We start from the raw sequence: 15,470 nt of genomic DNA, 5'->3' as shown, positions 1-15,470 counted from the left end.
TTCAACAGCAGTCCTACCAATGAACACCTAGGACTGATCTCCTTTAGGATGGACTGGTTGGATCTCCTTGCTGTCCAAGGGACTCTCAAGAGTCTTCTCCAACACCACAGTTCAAAAGCATCAATTCTTCGGCGTTCAGCTTTCTTTATAGTCCAATTCTCACATCCATACATGACCACCGGAAAAACCATAGCCTTGATTAGACCACCACAATTAGGCAAGAAAAAAGAATAAAAGGAATCCAAATTGGAAAGGAAGTAGTAAAGCTGTCACTATTTGTAGATGACATTATACTATATAGATAGAACCATAAAGACTCCACAAAAAACTGTTAGAACTAATTAATAAATTCAGTAAAGTCATAGGATACAAAATAAATGTACAGAAATCTTTGGCATTTCTATACACTAATAATGAACTATCAGAAAGTGATAATAAGAAAATAGTCCAATTTATAATTGCACTGCAAAGAATAAAATACCTTGGAATAAACTTAACCATGGAGGTGAAAAAAAATATGTGTGTTAGTCACTCAGTCATGTCCTATTCTTTGAGACTCAATGCACTGTAACCCACCAGGCTCCTCTGTCCATGGAATTTTCCAGGCAAGAATACAGGAGTGAGTTGCCATTTCCTACTCCAGGGGATCTTCCCAGCCCAGGGATCAAACCTGGGTCTCCTGCATTGCAGGTGGATTCTTTATGGTCTGAGCTACCAGGGAAACCTATGGAGGTGAAATACCTGTATACTCTAAATTATAATACACTGATGAAAGACATTGAAGAGGACACAGATGAATGGAAAGATACTCCATGTCTATGGATTGGAAGAATTAACCTTATTAAAATTTCCAAACTGTGCAAAGCAATTACAAAGTCAATACAATCCCTATGAAAATTCTAATGACATATTTCACAGAACTAAGAGAAATAATTCTAAAATTTGTATGAAACACAAAACATCTTGAATAGCCAAAACAATCTTGAAAAAGAACAAAGCTGGAATTATCACACCCCTGACTTCAGACTATACTACAAAGCAGCAGTAATCAATACAGTATGGAACTGGCACATAATTAGACACATAGATAAATGGAACAGAACAGACAGCTCAGAAATAAACCCATAAGGTCAATTAATCTATGATAAGGAGGCAAGAATATACAATGAGGAAAAGACAACCTCTTCAGTAGATGGTATTGGGAAAACTGAACCATTTCATGCAAAAGGATCAAACTGGATTACTGTCTCACATCATATACAAAAATAAACACAAAATGGATTAAACTTAACTGTAAGACTTGAAACTACAGAACTCCTAGAAGAAAACATAGATAATTTGCTCTTTGACAGTAGTCTTGACAATAGTTTTTTGGATATGCCTTCTCAGTCAAGGAAACAAAGGCATGAATGAATGGAATCACATCATACTAAAAAGAAAACTGTCAACAAAGCAAAAAGGCAGACTACTGAATGGCGTAGATATTTGCAAATGATATAATCAAAAAGGAGTTAATATCCAAAATAAACAACAAACTTACAACTCAAAGTCAAAGAAATGAATGGCCAAATTGAAAAATGGGCAGAGGATCTGAATAGACATTTTTGCAAGAAAACATTCAAGTGGCCAACAGGCACATGAAAAGATATTCAACATCACTAATTATTAAGAAAATGTAAATGAAACCACAATCAGATATCACCTCACACCATTAAATGACTATATTAAAAAAGATAAGAAATAACAAATGTTAGAGAGGAGATGGAGAAAAGGGAACTTTTATACCCTGTGGGTCTGTAAATTGGTACAGATACTTATGGAAAACAGTATGGAGTATCCTCAAAAAATATAGACTAGAACTATCATATCATCCAGCTAGTACACTTTGAGGTACTTATCTGAAGAAGCACAAACACCAATTTGAAAAGATAAATGCACCCTTTTTTCATTGCAAATTTATTTATAGTAGTCAATATATGAAAACAACTTAAGTGTCCATCAATGGATGAACGAACAAAGAAATTATGGCATATATATATATGCACACACAATAGAATATTAGCCATAAAAAGAGTGAAATCTTGCCATTTGTGACAAAATGAAGAGACCTTGAGGGTATTATGCTACCTGAAATAAGTCAGAAATGTAAAAACACAAAATAAACAAACATGCAAAATAAAGGAAGAACAAACTAATAAATACAGAGATCAGATTAATGGTCACCAGTAGGGAAGGGGATTGGTGGGTGGGTGGAAATGGGTGAAGAAGGTCAAATAGATGAGGATGGATGGTAACTAGAATTGTGGCAGTGATCAGTTTAAAAAAAGAGAGAGAAAATGAAGTAATATGATATTCTAGGACTTATTCATTTATTTCTTAGAAGACTGTCAGGGAATGTTTGTATTTACCAAAAATTCATTTGCTCCTCAGTATTTCCCAGTTCCCATGCATTTGGGTGGGATATTTGACTGATTCTCACTGCTAGAATATGAGAAGAAGTAATTTGTCATTCTGGTTGGGGGCAGGAGAGAGTAAAAGTGAAACAAAGTGAAAGTATTAATTGCTCAGTTGTGTCTGACTTTTTGTGACCCCATGGACTGTAGTCCACCAGGCAGCTCCTCTGTCCATGGGCGTCTCCATGCAAGAATACTGGAGTGAGTAGCCATTCCTTTCTTCAGGGGATCTGCTCAATCAGGGATTGAACCAGGTCTCCCACATTGCAGGCAGATTCTTTATTCTTGCCATCTGAGCCACCAGGGAAGCCCAGGAGAGAGTAAGGGGCACATTAAATCTCTGGAACTGGAATTGAAAGACCTTGAGATGGCAGAGTTTTAAGCTGGAAGAAAACTAGTGCTGAGTTTCCACTTGTAGAGACCAGCAAAGAGTAGCTGCACAACCTGTATCCGATTGTAGCATGAATGAGAAATACATTATTAAGTCACCAAAATTTGGGGGTTTATCTGTTACTGAAACACAGGCGATGCTATCCTGATTATTAGAATAATGATTTTGTGTATTTTGATGATCAGATCATTAAATACGTTTGAATGATATTAACCCTGACTCCGTCCATAGGAGGAGTCTGAGGAGGCCTTACAAATAGCTGTGAAAATAATAGAAGCGAAAAGCAAAGGAGAAAAGGAAAGATATTCCCATTTGAATGCAGAGTTCCAAAGAATAGCAAGGAGAGCTAAGAAAGCCTTCCTCAGCGATCAATGCAAAGAAATAGAGGAAAATAACAGAATGGGAAAGACTAGAGATCTCTTCAAGAAAATTAGAGCTACCAAGGGAACATTTCATGCAAAGATGGGTTTGATAAAGGACAGAAATGCTATGGACCTAACAGAAGCAGAAGATATTAAGAAGAGGTGGCAAGAATACACAGAAGAACTGTACAAAAAGAGAGCTTCATGACCCAGGTAATCACAATGATGTGATCACTCACCTAGAGCCAGACATCCTGAAATGCGAAGACAAGTGGGCCTTAGGAAGCATCATTACAAACAAAGCTAGTGGAGGTGATGGAATTCCAGTTGAGCTATTTCACATCCTGAAAGATGATGCTGTGAAAGTGCTGCACTCAGTATGCCAGCAAATTTGGAAAAGTCAGCAGTGGCCACAGGACTGGAAAAGGTCAGTTTTCATTCCAATCCCAAAGAATGCTCGAACTACCGCACAATTTCACTCATCTCACATGCTAGCAAACTATTGCTCAAAATTCCCCAAGCCAGGCTTCAACAGTATGTGAACTGTGAACTTCCAGATGTTCAAGCTGGATTTAGAAAAGGCAGAGGAGCCAGAGATCAAATTGCCAAGATCCACTGGATCAAGGAAAAAGCAAGAGAGTTCCAAAAAAACATCTACTTCTGCTTTATTGACTATGCAAAAGCCTTTGACTGTGTGGAACACAACAAACTGTAGAAAATTCTTAAAGGGATGGGAATGCCGGACCTGCTGACCTGCCTCTTGAGAAATCTGTATGCAGATCATGAAGCAAAAGTTAGAACTGGACATGGAACAGCAGAGTGGTTCCAAATAGGGGAAGGAGTACATCAAGGCTGTATATTGTCATCCTGCTTATTTAACTTATATGCAGAGTACATCATGAGAAATGCTGGGCTGGATGAGGCACAAGCTGGAATCAAGACTGCCGGGAGAAATATCAATACCCTCAGTTATGCAGATGACACCACCCTTATGGCAGAAAGTGGAGAGAAACTGAAGAGCCTCTTGATGAAAGTCAAAGAGGAGAGTGAAAAAGCTGGCTTAAAACTCAACATTCAGAAAACTAAGATCATGGCATCTGGTCCCATCACTTCATGGCAAATAGGTGGGGAAACAATGGAAGCAGTGACAGACTTTATTTTCTTGGGCTCCAAAATCACTGCAGATGGTGATTGCAGCCATGAAACTAAAAGACGCTTGCTCCTTGGAAGAAAAGTTATGAGCAATCTAGTTAGCATATTAAAAAGCAGAGACATTACTTTGCCAACAAAGGTCCATCTAGTCAAAGCTATGGTTTTTATAGTAGTCATGTATGGATGTGAGAGTTGGACATAAAGAAAGCTGAGCACCAAAGAACTGATGCTTTTGAACTGTGGTGTTGGAGACCTTGAGAGTCCCTTGGACAGCAAGGAGATCCAACCAGTCAATCCTAAAGGAAATCAGTCCTGAATATATTCATTGGAATGACTCTTGCTGAAGCTGAAGCTCCAATACTTTGGCCACCTCATGCAAAGAACCAACTTATTTGTGAAGACCCTGATACTGGGGAAGATTGGAGGCAGGAGGAGAAGGGGACGACAGAGGATGGGATGATTGGATGGCATCACCAACTCAATGGACATGAGTTTGAGCAAGCTGTGGAGATGGTGATGGACAGGGCAGCCTGGCATGCTGCAATATAGGGTCTCAAAGAGTGGGACAAGACTGAGCGACTGAACAAAAACAATTAGTCTGGTGGTAAACTGTTTTTTGTGAATCATTGGTAGAAGGAGATAGGTATGGGCTCATGACGAAATTTTGTCAGTCCTTGAAGCACATTAATCTTTTCTCTCTAAGCTACCAGTTCCCTTCCATTGGAGAAGGACATGGGAGTTTTAGCTTCTCAGTTATCTCTTAGACAGTCTTCTATCTAGCTGATTCTTCCTGTCTCAAAGGATATCTTCTCCATAGTGCGGGTATGTTAGTTTCTCAGTCATGTCCACCTCTTATGGACTGTAGCACACCAGGCTCCTCTGTCCATAGAATTCTCCAGGCAAGGATACTGGAGTGGGTTGCCAATCCCTTCTCTAGGGGATTTTCCCAACCCAGGGATTGAACCTGGGTCTCTTGCACTGCAGGCAGATTCTTTCCCATGTGACCCACCAGGGAAGTCCATAATTTTCTCTCTGCTTCCTACTCTTTGGAGGGTATGGATGCCTATGTATGTCATGTCCAGTTGCTCAGTCATGTCCTACTCTTTGTGATGCCATGGACTGTAGCCCACATGACTCCTCTGTCCAGGGGATTTTCTAAGCAAGCATACTGGAGCAGGTTGCCATTTCCTCCTCCAGCAGATCTTCCTGACCCAGGGATCGAACCCACATGTCCTGCATTGGCAGGCAAGCTCTTTACCACTGTGCCTCCTGGGAAGGGTGTATAGTGTTGGTAGGATCATAATAAATAAAGTACGAGGAAGGGACACATTCTCCCTGTTGAGAAAGTAGAAATTATTTTTCTAGTCATTTTTGCCTTCTATTCTCTGTTATGTGACCAGGGCCAATTCTATTCACTCTCGGGCAAACCAGCATTCGAGATCCTTGATGGAGGATGGGTGTTATAGCTAATAGATGTTTAGCTATGACATCAGATTGTGGAATTGTGAATGTATTAATGAATTAGTTTTCTTTTAAGGATGTAAAGTGACAGAAGTTATCTATTTAAGATAAATATATCTATATAGTTATCTGGATATCCATAGATAGATCTATATATAGATATCTCCTGTCGTTTTACCTCAGTATACTTAATGAATATTGAAATTATTAGGCAGAATAAATTTTCAGTACACTGAATTATGGAACAGGCATCTATATGATTGATAGATAGATCAAAAAGAAAAAAAAAAGAAAAGAAGAGAAAGACAATATTTGAGTATATATTTGCTATAAAAAGAAGCTAGTATTATTGAATGATGTTCCTCTTACATAAGAATAAATAAACCAGTTACAAAACGTAATGGAATTGATAAAGTGCATTCACCCTGAAAACAATTTCACTCTCTGCATTTTATATAGTGTGTTCATTTATTATAATGTGTTATCTTTTAAAATCTTTTTGGCAGTCTCAGAGAGGAAGAAAGATATGTTTCAGCATTTGCAGATTGGGAATAAGGATTTTTCTACCCAAAGGTGTGATCTGCTTGCTCAAGGCCAACCAGCTCCTCTGCAGTCAGGCTGGCCAAGCTCAGTTCTGAGGACTCCTGGCCTGGGGCTCTTTGTACTTCATCACATTTTAACATGTATGAAGATTGTTACTCTAAGGCCAGTCACAGATATGAGAGTTAGGTGTGCAGAGAGGGACAAACCAGCAGACTTTGCCACCACGGTTCACTCACAACCCAAGATGCCCTATCTCTCTCAGGGCTGCGCACATTTGAGACACAAAGACACGCAGTTCAGCTCCATCCTTTTGATGTCTTTGGGCCTGACCCTCTCAGACAATCAGTATAGCACCCTCCCTTACATAGTTGATGGCCTTTCCTGAAGGCTCTCAAACATATCTGCTGAGATGGCACTAAATAAAATGGCTGTCACCAAGCCATCTGGTGCATTTGAACTTTTTCCCCTCTAAGATGCAAGTTTTCAGTTTGCACAGCACTTCAAATTCTTAATACACTTGACTAAGTCATTAATATTTCACTTTCATTACCATGTATTAATAACATAAGAATTTAGAATAATCTTGTTTGCCTAACTCCTAGAAAACAAATAATTACTTTCGTGCGTATTGATTGTCAGATAACTAAAGATGTTTAGCCTGGAGCTATGAGAAATTCACCAGCAGGCCCAGTTTTGGTTCTTAGCCATGTTCAAAGTATATGAAGCTGCTATCTCTGAAACACTAGAGATAGCAGGGGAGGAGTTCTGTGAGTTAGAATGGGACAGCTAATGGTTCCCTTACAGTTTCCCAGTCCTTTAGGAGGTATTTTCTTCTGCAGGGAGTTAGAAATACTAGAATACTCAGGTGATAGGCTAAAGATTTTGTCCTGGGCAGTTTGCTTATTCTTGTTTTATTTTTTGTTGTGCAGAGGCACATTCTCTTCCCTTTCCTCCTCTTTGTCTTGATGGTAGGTTTTAATGGTGGAAAAGTACCTTAGACATTATTCAGTGATTTAACATTCACTCAAAGAGTTAGTATATATCTACCAAAAACTGGATCCTGGGCTAGATCACTGGCAATCTAACATGGACAAAACAGTCCTATTTCCCACTTACCAGTAGGAGAGACAAGCAATATGAAAGTGAGATAACCTAAAAAAAAATTCCTTATGACTGTTTTTTCCAGTTTTATTAAGATATAATCAACATATAACATTGTGTCAGCTTAAAGTGTACAATGAAATAATTTAATATACATTTATACTGTAAAAATATCACATTACATTAAGATTTGTTAATATCCGTTACCCCACAGAGTTACCGTGTGTGTGTGTGTGTGTGTGTGTGTGTGTGTGGTGAGAATATTTAAGATCTACTCTCTTAGTAACTTTCAAATACACAATACAGTATTGTTAGCTATAGTCATCTTGCTGTACATTTAGGTCTCCAGAACTTATTCATTTTATAACTAGAAGTTTGTACCCTTTGAGCACAGTCTCCCATCCCCATCACCTCCAGGAACCTAGCAACTATCAATCTCTTCTGTAAGTGTGGCTTTTTAGATTCTGCACATAAGTGACATCATAGTATTTGTCTTTTTCTGTCTGACGTATTTCACTTAGCAGAACTTGCTCAGGTTTCATCCATGTTACAAATGACAGAATTTCCTTCTCTCTTATACCTGAATAATATTCCATCACTTATATATATATGTATATGTCACATCTTATTTATCCATTCATCCATCAATTGTTTCCATGTCTTGTCTATTGTGAATAATGCTGCAATGAACATAAGGGTGCAGATATTTCTTCCATATAGTGATTTAATTTCCTTTGGCTATATCCCAGAAGTGGGGATGCTGGATCATGTGGCAGTTTCATTTATAGGTTTTTGAGGAACCTCCATGTTGTTTTCCACAGAGGCTTTATGGGTTTACATGTCCATCAACAGTACACAAGAATTCGCTTTCCTCCACATCCTCTCGTTCACTTAACTTACGTCTTTTTGATCAAAGCCATTCCAGCAGGTGTGATGTGACATCTCTCTGTGGTTTTGATTTGTATTTCACTGATGATAATTGAAGTTAGATATCTTTTCTTGGATCTGTTAGTCATTTGCATGTCTTTTGAAAAATATCTAATCAGAGCCTTTGTCCATTTTTAAACTAAATTATTTGTTTTTTGCTATTAAGTTGTGTAAGTTCCTTGTAAATGTTGGCTGCTGCTGCTGCTACTACTAAGTTGCTTCAGTCGTGTCCGACTCTGTGCGACCCCATAGACGGCAGTCCACCAGGCTCCACTGTCCCTGGGATTCTCCATGCAGGAACACTGGAGTGGGTTGCCATTTCCTTCTCCAATGAATGAAAGTGAAAAGTGAAAGTGAAGTTGCTCAGTCATGTCCGACTCTTTGCGACTCCATGAACTGCAGCCTACCAGGCTCCTCCATCCATGAGATTTTCCAGGCAAGAGTACTGGAGTGGGTTGCCATTGCCTTCTCCGAAATGTTGTCTATTAACTCCTTATTAGATATATCACTTGCAAATATTTTCTCTCATTTCATAGGTTGCCTTTTCATTTGTTGATTGTTTTTTTTTTTTTTTTTTTTTTTTTTTTGCTGTGCAGAGCATTTTAGCTTGAGGTAATCATACTTGTTGACTTTTCCTTTTGCTGTTTATGCTTTTATGTCATATCTCAAAAAAATTATTGTCAAAAAGTTTTTTTTCCTATATTATATTAGAGGAATTTTGTGGTTTGGGGGCTTACATTTAAATCTTTAGTTGATTTTGCATTCATCTTTGTGAATGGTGTAACATAAGGGTCCAGTTTCATTCTTTGGCATGTAGTCATCTGGTTTTCCAAGCACTGTTTATTGAAGAGACTGTCATTTCCCCATGAGTATTCATGATTCCCTTGTCAAAAATTAGTTGACTGTATAAGCATGGGTTTATTTCTGGGCTCTTGATTCTGTTTCATTGGTCTATATGTCTGTTTTTATGTAAGTGAGCTGACTTGACAAATAAGATAATTCAAGACAATAGTAAATACAATAAAGAAAATAATGCAAGCTTCTCTGTGTGTATCTGTGTTTTGTGTGTGTGTGTGTTTCTGTAGGGAAAGATATCCCTTTCCAGATAGGGGTTAAGGAAGGCCTATTGTAGAGGATACCTGGGTTAAGATGAAGGATGAAGGGCTTTCCTGGTGCCTCAGTGGTGAAGAGTCTGCCTGCCAATGCAGGAGGTGTGGGTTCGATCCCTGATCTGGGAAGATCCCACATGCCGCGGAGCAACTAAGCCTGTGTGCCACAGCTATTGAGCTCTAGAGTCCAGAAGCCACAGCTGGTGAGGCCTGCATGCGTTAGAGCCCATGCTCTTCAAGAAGAGAAGCCACTGCATTGAGAAGCCTATGCATCGCAACTAGAGAGTAGTTCCTGCTAGCTGCAACTAGAGAAAGCCAGAACAGCAACAATGACCCAACACAGCCAAAATAAGTAATAATAATAAAATAGATGAAAGATGAAAAGCCATACATATGAAGAACTAGGAGATGAAATAGTAGGCACAGGGAGCAGCAGTAAAAGACCACAAGACAGAAAAGTGTTTAGCTGATTCTAGACACAAAAAAGGCCAGACAGAGAAAAGACAAAATAATGTAAGGTGAGTTTCAAGAGACAGGCAAGGGGCCGAGTCATGCAAACCTGTGTAGATTGTGATAAGGAGTGTAGATTTTCTTTTTCTGCATACAGATTGTTAAGCAAAAGAGTAACATCTGGGGTGAGAGAAACATGAAAACAGGTTTCTGGCTTTAGTCACCTGGTAGGTGGTGATACCAACTATTAAGCCGGAGAAAACTGGGGGACAAGTGAGGGGAAGCAGAGAAACCAGGGAAGAGAGATCAGTTAGGAAGCAGCCTTTTAAATCCTTGTGTTTTTTAAGAGTGTGATCATGTGTTTTGCTGTTCCCAGGACAGTCAATTACTAATTCTGCCACTTTTTACTCGAAAATGTACCAGTTTGGGCACTTAAGCATCTGGGCCTGTTGACTACCAATACTTCTCCAGTTCCTTTCCTGGCTTCATTTTGTCCTCCTGGCATAATGTCCTTAATCCTAGCAGCTTACCTTTCCTGCCATTTTCTGCCACTTCTCTCCTTCCAAAGTGAAGAGTTGGTGGCTTAGTCAGGAGGGGGTACACTTCCTCCTCATTTCTTCCTGTGCTCTTTACCACTGCCTACTCATCATTTCTAGCTCCCAGTTAAGCTATGAAGTTCTCCCAAATATGAGTGAACACTGATTTACTGGGGGAAAGTTTACTGTACCACATTATGCAGTGTTCATTCTTAACCCATTCTCTACCAGGCAATACAAAGCAAGGTTGCAGACAGCAGCTGCAGTTGGGTGGAGAAGACTCCATGAGGTTGATGACAGCTGAGGATTTTCAGGACTCCTGTGCTCTTGGGCACACATCCTATATAAGGAGTTTGTGCCAAGATTACTCTCCGTTCTGAGTCTCCAAATCAGGGCAATGGAAACAACTATTCAACAACTATTCTTTCCCTTTCTTATTTGAGTTGAGATCTGTCTTCTTCAAACCAGAGGCGTCAAAATTCAAATTCAGGAATCACAAGCCAGATCAACCTTAATAGCTATAAACTTTTTCATACTCTCTCTATTTTGTCTTTCCAGTTCCCTTTCATTTGTTTTTTGTTTCTTCTTTATTCATACCTTAAACTTAAAAGTATCAAGCAATTTGACCTTTCATACATCACATGCTCTTGAACTATAACCCCCTGCATGTAGACTTTTTTCCCCTGCCTGTAAGTTATCCACGTGATCAATTCCTATGCATCTTTCAAGACTTAATTGTACTGTTTTCATGGAAATCTCCATGAAAAAATCTTATTATCATAAGATTTGAAATATCATAATATCATAAGATCATAGATCTTATTATCATAATATCTGTATTCCTGAGATTGGGCACAGATTCAAAGATGGAAAATAAAGTACATGAATCTATAAGGTTAGGTAGTGGTTATAGAAGAGAGATAGTGCCCTCAAACTTTATCCACTGGCTGCCTGGGCAGAAAAGGAGGCTTCAGTCCTCTGGTGTGTGACAGCTCTCTTTCTCTGAATCCACAGGAGCACCTTATACTCCTTTTACAGAGGCCCCAAACTATCTTATTTGGAACTGGAAACCATAGCCTTTTCTCTTTCCCCTGAGTCTGTGGAACTGGCATAGAGGATTCACCATGCAAAAAAGCTGGCTTAGAAAGGAGGAAAACACTCTTTTTAATAAGCAGATGGTCTCTATAGATGAGGGAGTGTTAACATTAAAAACATATGCTTGTTACTAGGGAGGGAGAAACACAAAAGAGGATCACGAGGCACATGGTCTCTGTAAACAAGTAGTCTTTGTGGAAGTTTCTTATGTGTGGGGAAACAGCTTTACAGGGCGGTATGAAGAAACTTGCCTGAATGACTCTGACTTCATCTGCAAGACTGTTTACCTGACATGAATTATAATAGCACATTACCAAGAAATGACATCTGCAGAGATGATAGCTAGATGAGCTTGTGTTTACTTGTTTGGTTTTGTTTTCCAACCCATTTGATGAAATAAAAGCATTAGGAAATAGTCACAATGATCTTGCAGTCAATTTCTGTGTTTATAGCAGAGAAACATAACTAACATGTCAGCATTTGATGTTTGCTGTGTAACTCTCTAACATATACAGAAGAAAACAAAAATAGGTATAAATTCAGTCCACATTTGTGATTACTTTAATGATGTAATTTCTAATTAATGTGCTAATTTGATTTTAGGGTAGGAGTCTGTATCAAAGATGAAGAGAACTGAGTAGACAATAAAACATCCCTGTATTAAAAATATCTTATTGCTTATGGGTTAAATTTAGCCTAGTTTATCTTATTCTTATTTATCTAAGTAAAAATTAATTAAAAAGGCTTACTTGTATTATGATTAGTGTACTTTCCCCCTTTTTACATGAAAAGATAACACATAGAAGTGATGAGAAAGATGATAAGCTAAAACTATAGTGTAATGAAATGAGCACTGGATCAAGAGTTAAAAGATTTTGGTTCTGCCATTAACTAACTGGTGACCTTGGTTAAAGTCATGTTATTACTATTGGTTTCATTTCCTAGACTGTAAAGCAAAAGGGTCAATTTAAGTAAGGGGTAACAAATTCCAATTTCTACAGTCCAGTCCGGTATCACACATGAGTACATCTGCTCAGGTATAAGCCTATTGGTGGTGGTGTGGCTTGTGAGGAACTGGAGAAAGCATGTTTCTTTTACAGGTCAGCTGCTACCAAGCGCCAGACAAATATTGCTATTTGGGAATGGAGGGACATGTGTTTCAAAAGCTTCTAGTTTTTCAGCATAGAAATCTAGATTTTTGTATAAAATAGCTCAGTTTTCCAAGGAGGGTAATTCATTCAATTTTTAAAAAAGAAAAAAAAAATGTGTGGATTGAATAATCATGTCAACAGGCTGCATAATGCTTCATGAGCAGTAAGTGAGGACTCTGGACTAAAAGATCTCCAAGGTGTCTTATGGTTTTAAAATTTGAGGACTCAAGGGTAGAAATTGCATCAAGAAGGAAGCTGTGGTACATATACACCATGGAATATTACTCAGCCATTAAAAAGAATTCATTTGAATCAGTTCTAATGAGATGGATGAAACTGGAGCCCATTGTACAGAGTGAAGGAAGTCAGAAAGATAAAGAACATTACAGCATACTAACACATATATATGGAATTTTGAAAGATGGTAATGATAACCCTATATGCAAAACAGAAAAAGAGACATCTCGGGCCTGGTGCACTGGGAAGACCCAGAGGGATCGGGTAGAGAGGGAGGTGGGAGGGGGGATCAAGATGGGGAATACATGTAAATCCATGGCTGATTCATGTCAATGTATGACAAAACCCACTACAATATTGTAAAGTAATTAGCCTCCAACTAATAAAAATAAATGGGAAAAAAAAAAAGAAAGAAGCTTTTTTCTGCCCAAAGCACACTATGTCCATTTTTTTAATGATCTGAAAAGAAAAAAGCCTGCCAGAGATGTAGCATGTTATTTCAAATATGGAGGTGATAAAGAAGAGGCTGGCCAGTTATTGCTGGGATGTGGTAGAGGGTATTTTCATATCTGACATGTGTGCATATGTGTTTGCCTTGAAAGTGTGTGGTATGTTAATGTGTGTGTATTTGCATACTGGTGAAAAGAGTGGGAGCTAAACTAAATTATTCCACCACTGCTTTCTGATTTTGTGAGTCTATGATGTGGATTCTAGAATTGTACTCATTCTTACTTCTCTATTTTTTCTTTCTTTCTTCTCTTCTTATCTTTATTCTTGCTTATTTATCTGTGATTTTTCAATAAAGGGTCTGGATATTTAAAATCTGGGTAGGACGAGAAGAGGGGCAATGAGTCTGAAGGAAGGTGTAAGAAGGAGGGGAGGGAGGTAACGGGAGCTGAATTACCTGCTGATATTGTAGTTGGGAAAGTCTGTTATTTCAAGCTTGACTTATCTTTACTGTGGACATAAAATATGATCAGGGAGTGTGATGTCAGTGCATCTACTCTCAATAATTGATATGATGAATAATCTCAACCTTCCAACACCTTCTGTATCTCCCTGCATCTCAAGAAACTTCATTCATCAGCCACGTTTGAAATGTTTAAGTAATCTCAATGATGTATGGAACCCTGACACTCCCTTGTTAGAAATTCGTGCTACTAACATTCTATCAAATTAAAAAGCCACTGAGCTCTTGTGCATAAAATTATCATAAATTACCTTCTGAAGGTTCATTGCTGTTTGGAATGTTTAATTGCTCACTCAGCTGAACTTTAACAGCTCAGTATTATTAATCAACTTGTCAAATAGTTTTTCATTATGTAGTCTTTAGATAAAATTGGGCAAGGTACAAACTTGTGCTTAAGTTAGTCTGATTATAGCAAATCCCCAATAAATCTTGATAGAGTTTGGCATCTTTTGTTCACTAATTATGATATTTTTACAAAAGACTCATAGGTAAACTGGGTTCTTCTATAGTTTTCAATAAAGAAAATAAGCTCCTTTTAAAAGTAGAGAATTATATTGACCATTTAAGAGCTGAAGAAGGCAGGTGAATAATTGATGACTTCTGTGTGTGCAGCATGTGTGATCTTACACATTCCTATTGATTGATGACAAGCATGATGGATAAACTTCAAAATGTTATCTCCCATTCCTATGATGGCCTGTAATGTGATTTTATAATAACCTCTTGATTAAAAACAGTGTGGGAGAATAGGATGTTTTAGATCATTGAATTGTATTCAGTACACTTTTATCCTGAGGCCAAGGTTCTCTCATTTCCTAAAGGAATGGAGTTTTTTTTCTTCTTAGTTTATAAAGCCTTGTCACAGATCAAGAATTCTTACTGAGCTCTAGTTGCTTTGACTTTAAAATGAAAAAAAATATTTATAGCTCAGTGGACATGGTCACTACTTTCATAAGCTCAGTTCAGTTCAGTTCAGTTCAGTTGCTCAGTTGTATCCAACTCTTTGCGACCCCATGGAGTGCAGCATTCCAGGCTTCCCTATCCATTGCAATTCCCAGAGTTTGCTCAAACTCATGTCCATCAAGTTGGTGATGCCATCCAACCATCTTATCCTCTGCTGTCCCTTTCTCCTTCTGCCTTCAGTCTTTCCCAATATCAGGGTCTTTTCCAATGATTCAGTTCTTTATATCACGTGGCCAAAGTATTTGGAGCTTCGGCTTCAGCATCAGTTCTTCCAACGACTATTCAGGACTGTTTTCCTTTAGGATGGACTGGTTGGATCTCCTTGCAGTCCAAGGGACTCTCAAGAGTCTTCTCCTATGTCACAGTTCAAAAGCATCAATTCTTCAGTGCTCAGCTTTCTTTATAGTCCAACTCTCACATCCATACATGACGACTGGAAAAACCATAGCTTTGACTAGATGGACCTTTGTTGGTAAAAAAATGTCTCTGCTTTTTAATATGCTGTCTAGGTTGGTCATAGCTTTTCTTCCAAGGAGCAATGGTCTTTTAATTTCATGGCTGAAGTCACC

This window comes from Dama dama, chromosome 12 (assembly GCF_033118175.1).
Source record: "Dama dama isolate Ldn47 chromosome 12, ASM3311817v1, whole genome shotgun sequence".
Taxonomy (NCBI): Eukaryota; Metazoa; Chordata; class Mammalia; order Artiodactyla; family Cervidae; genus Dama; species Dama dama.
Note: the sequence above shows the minus strand (reverse complement) of the source record.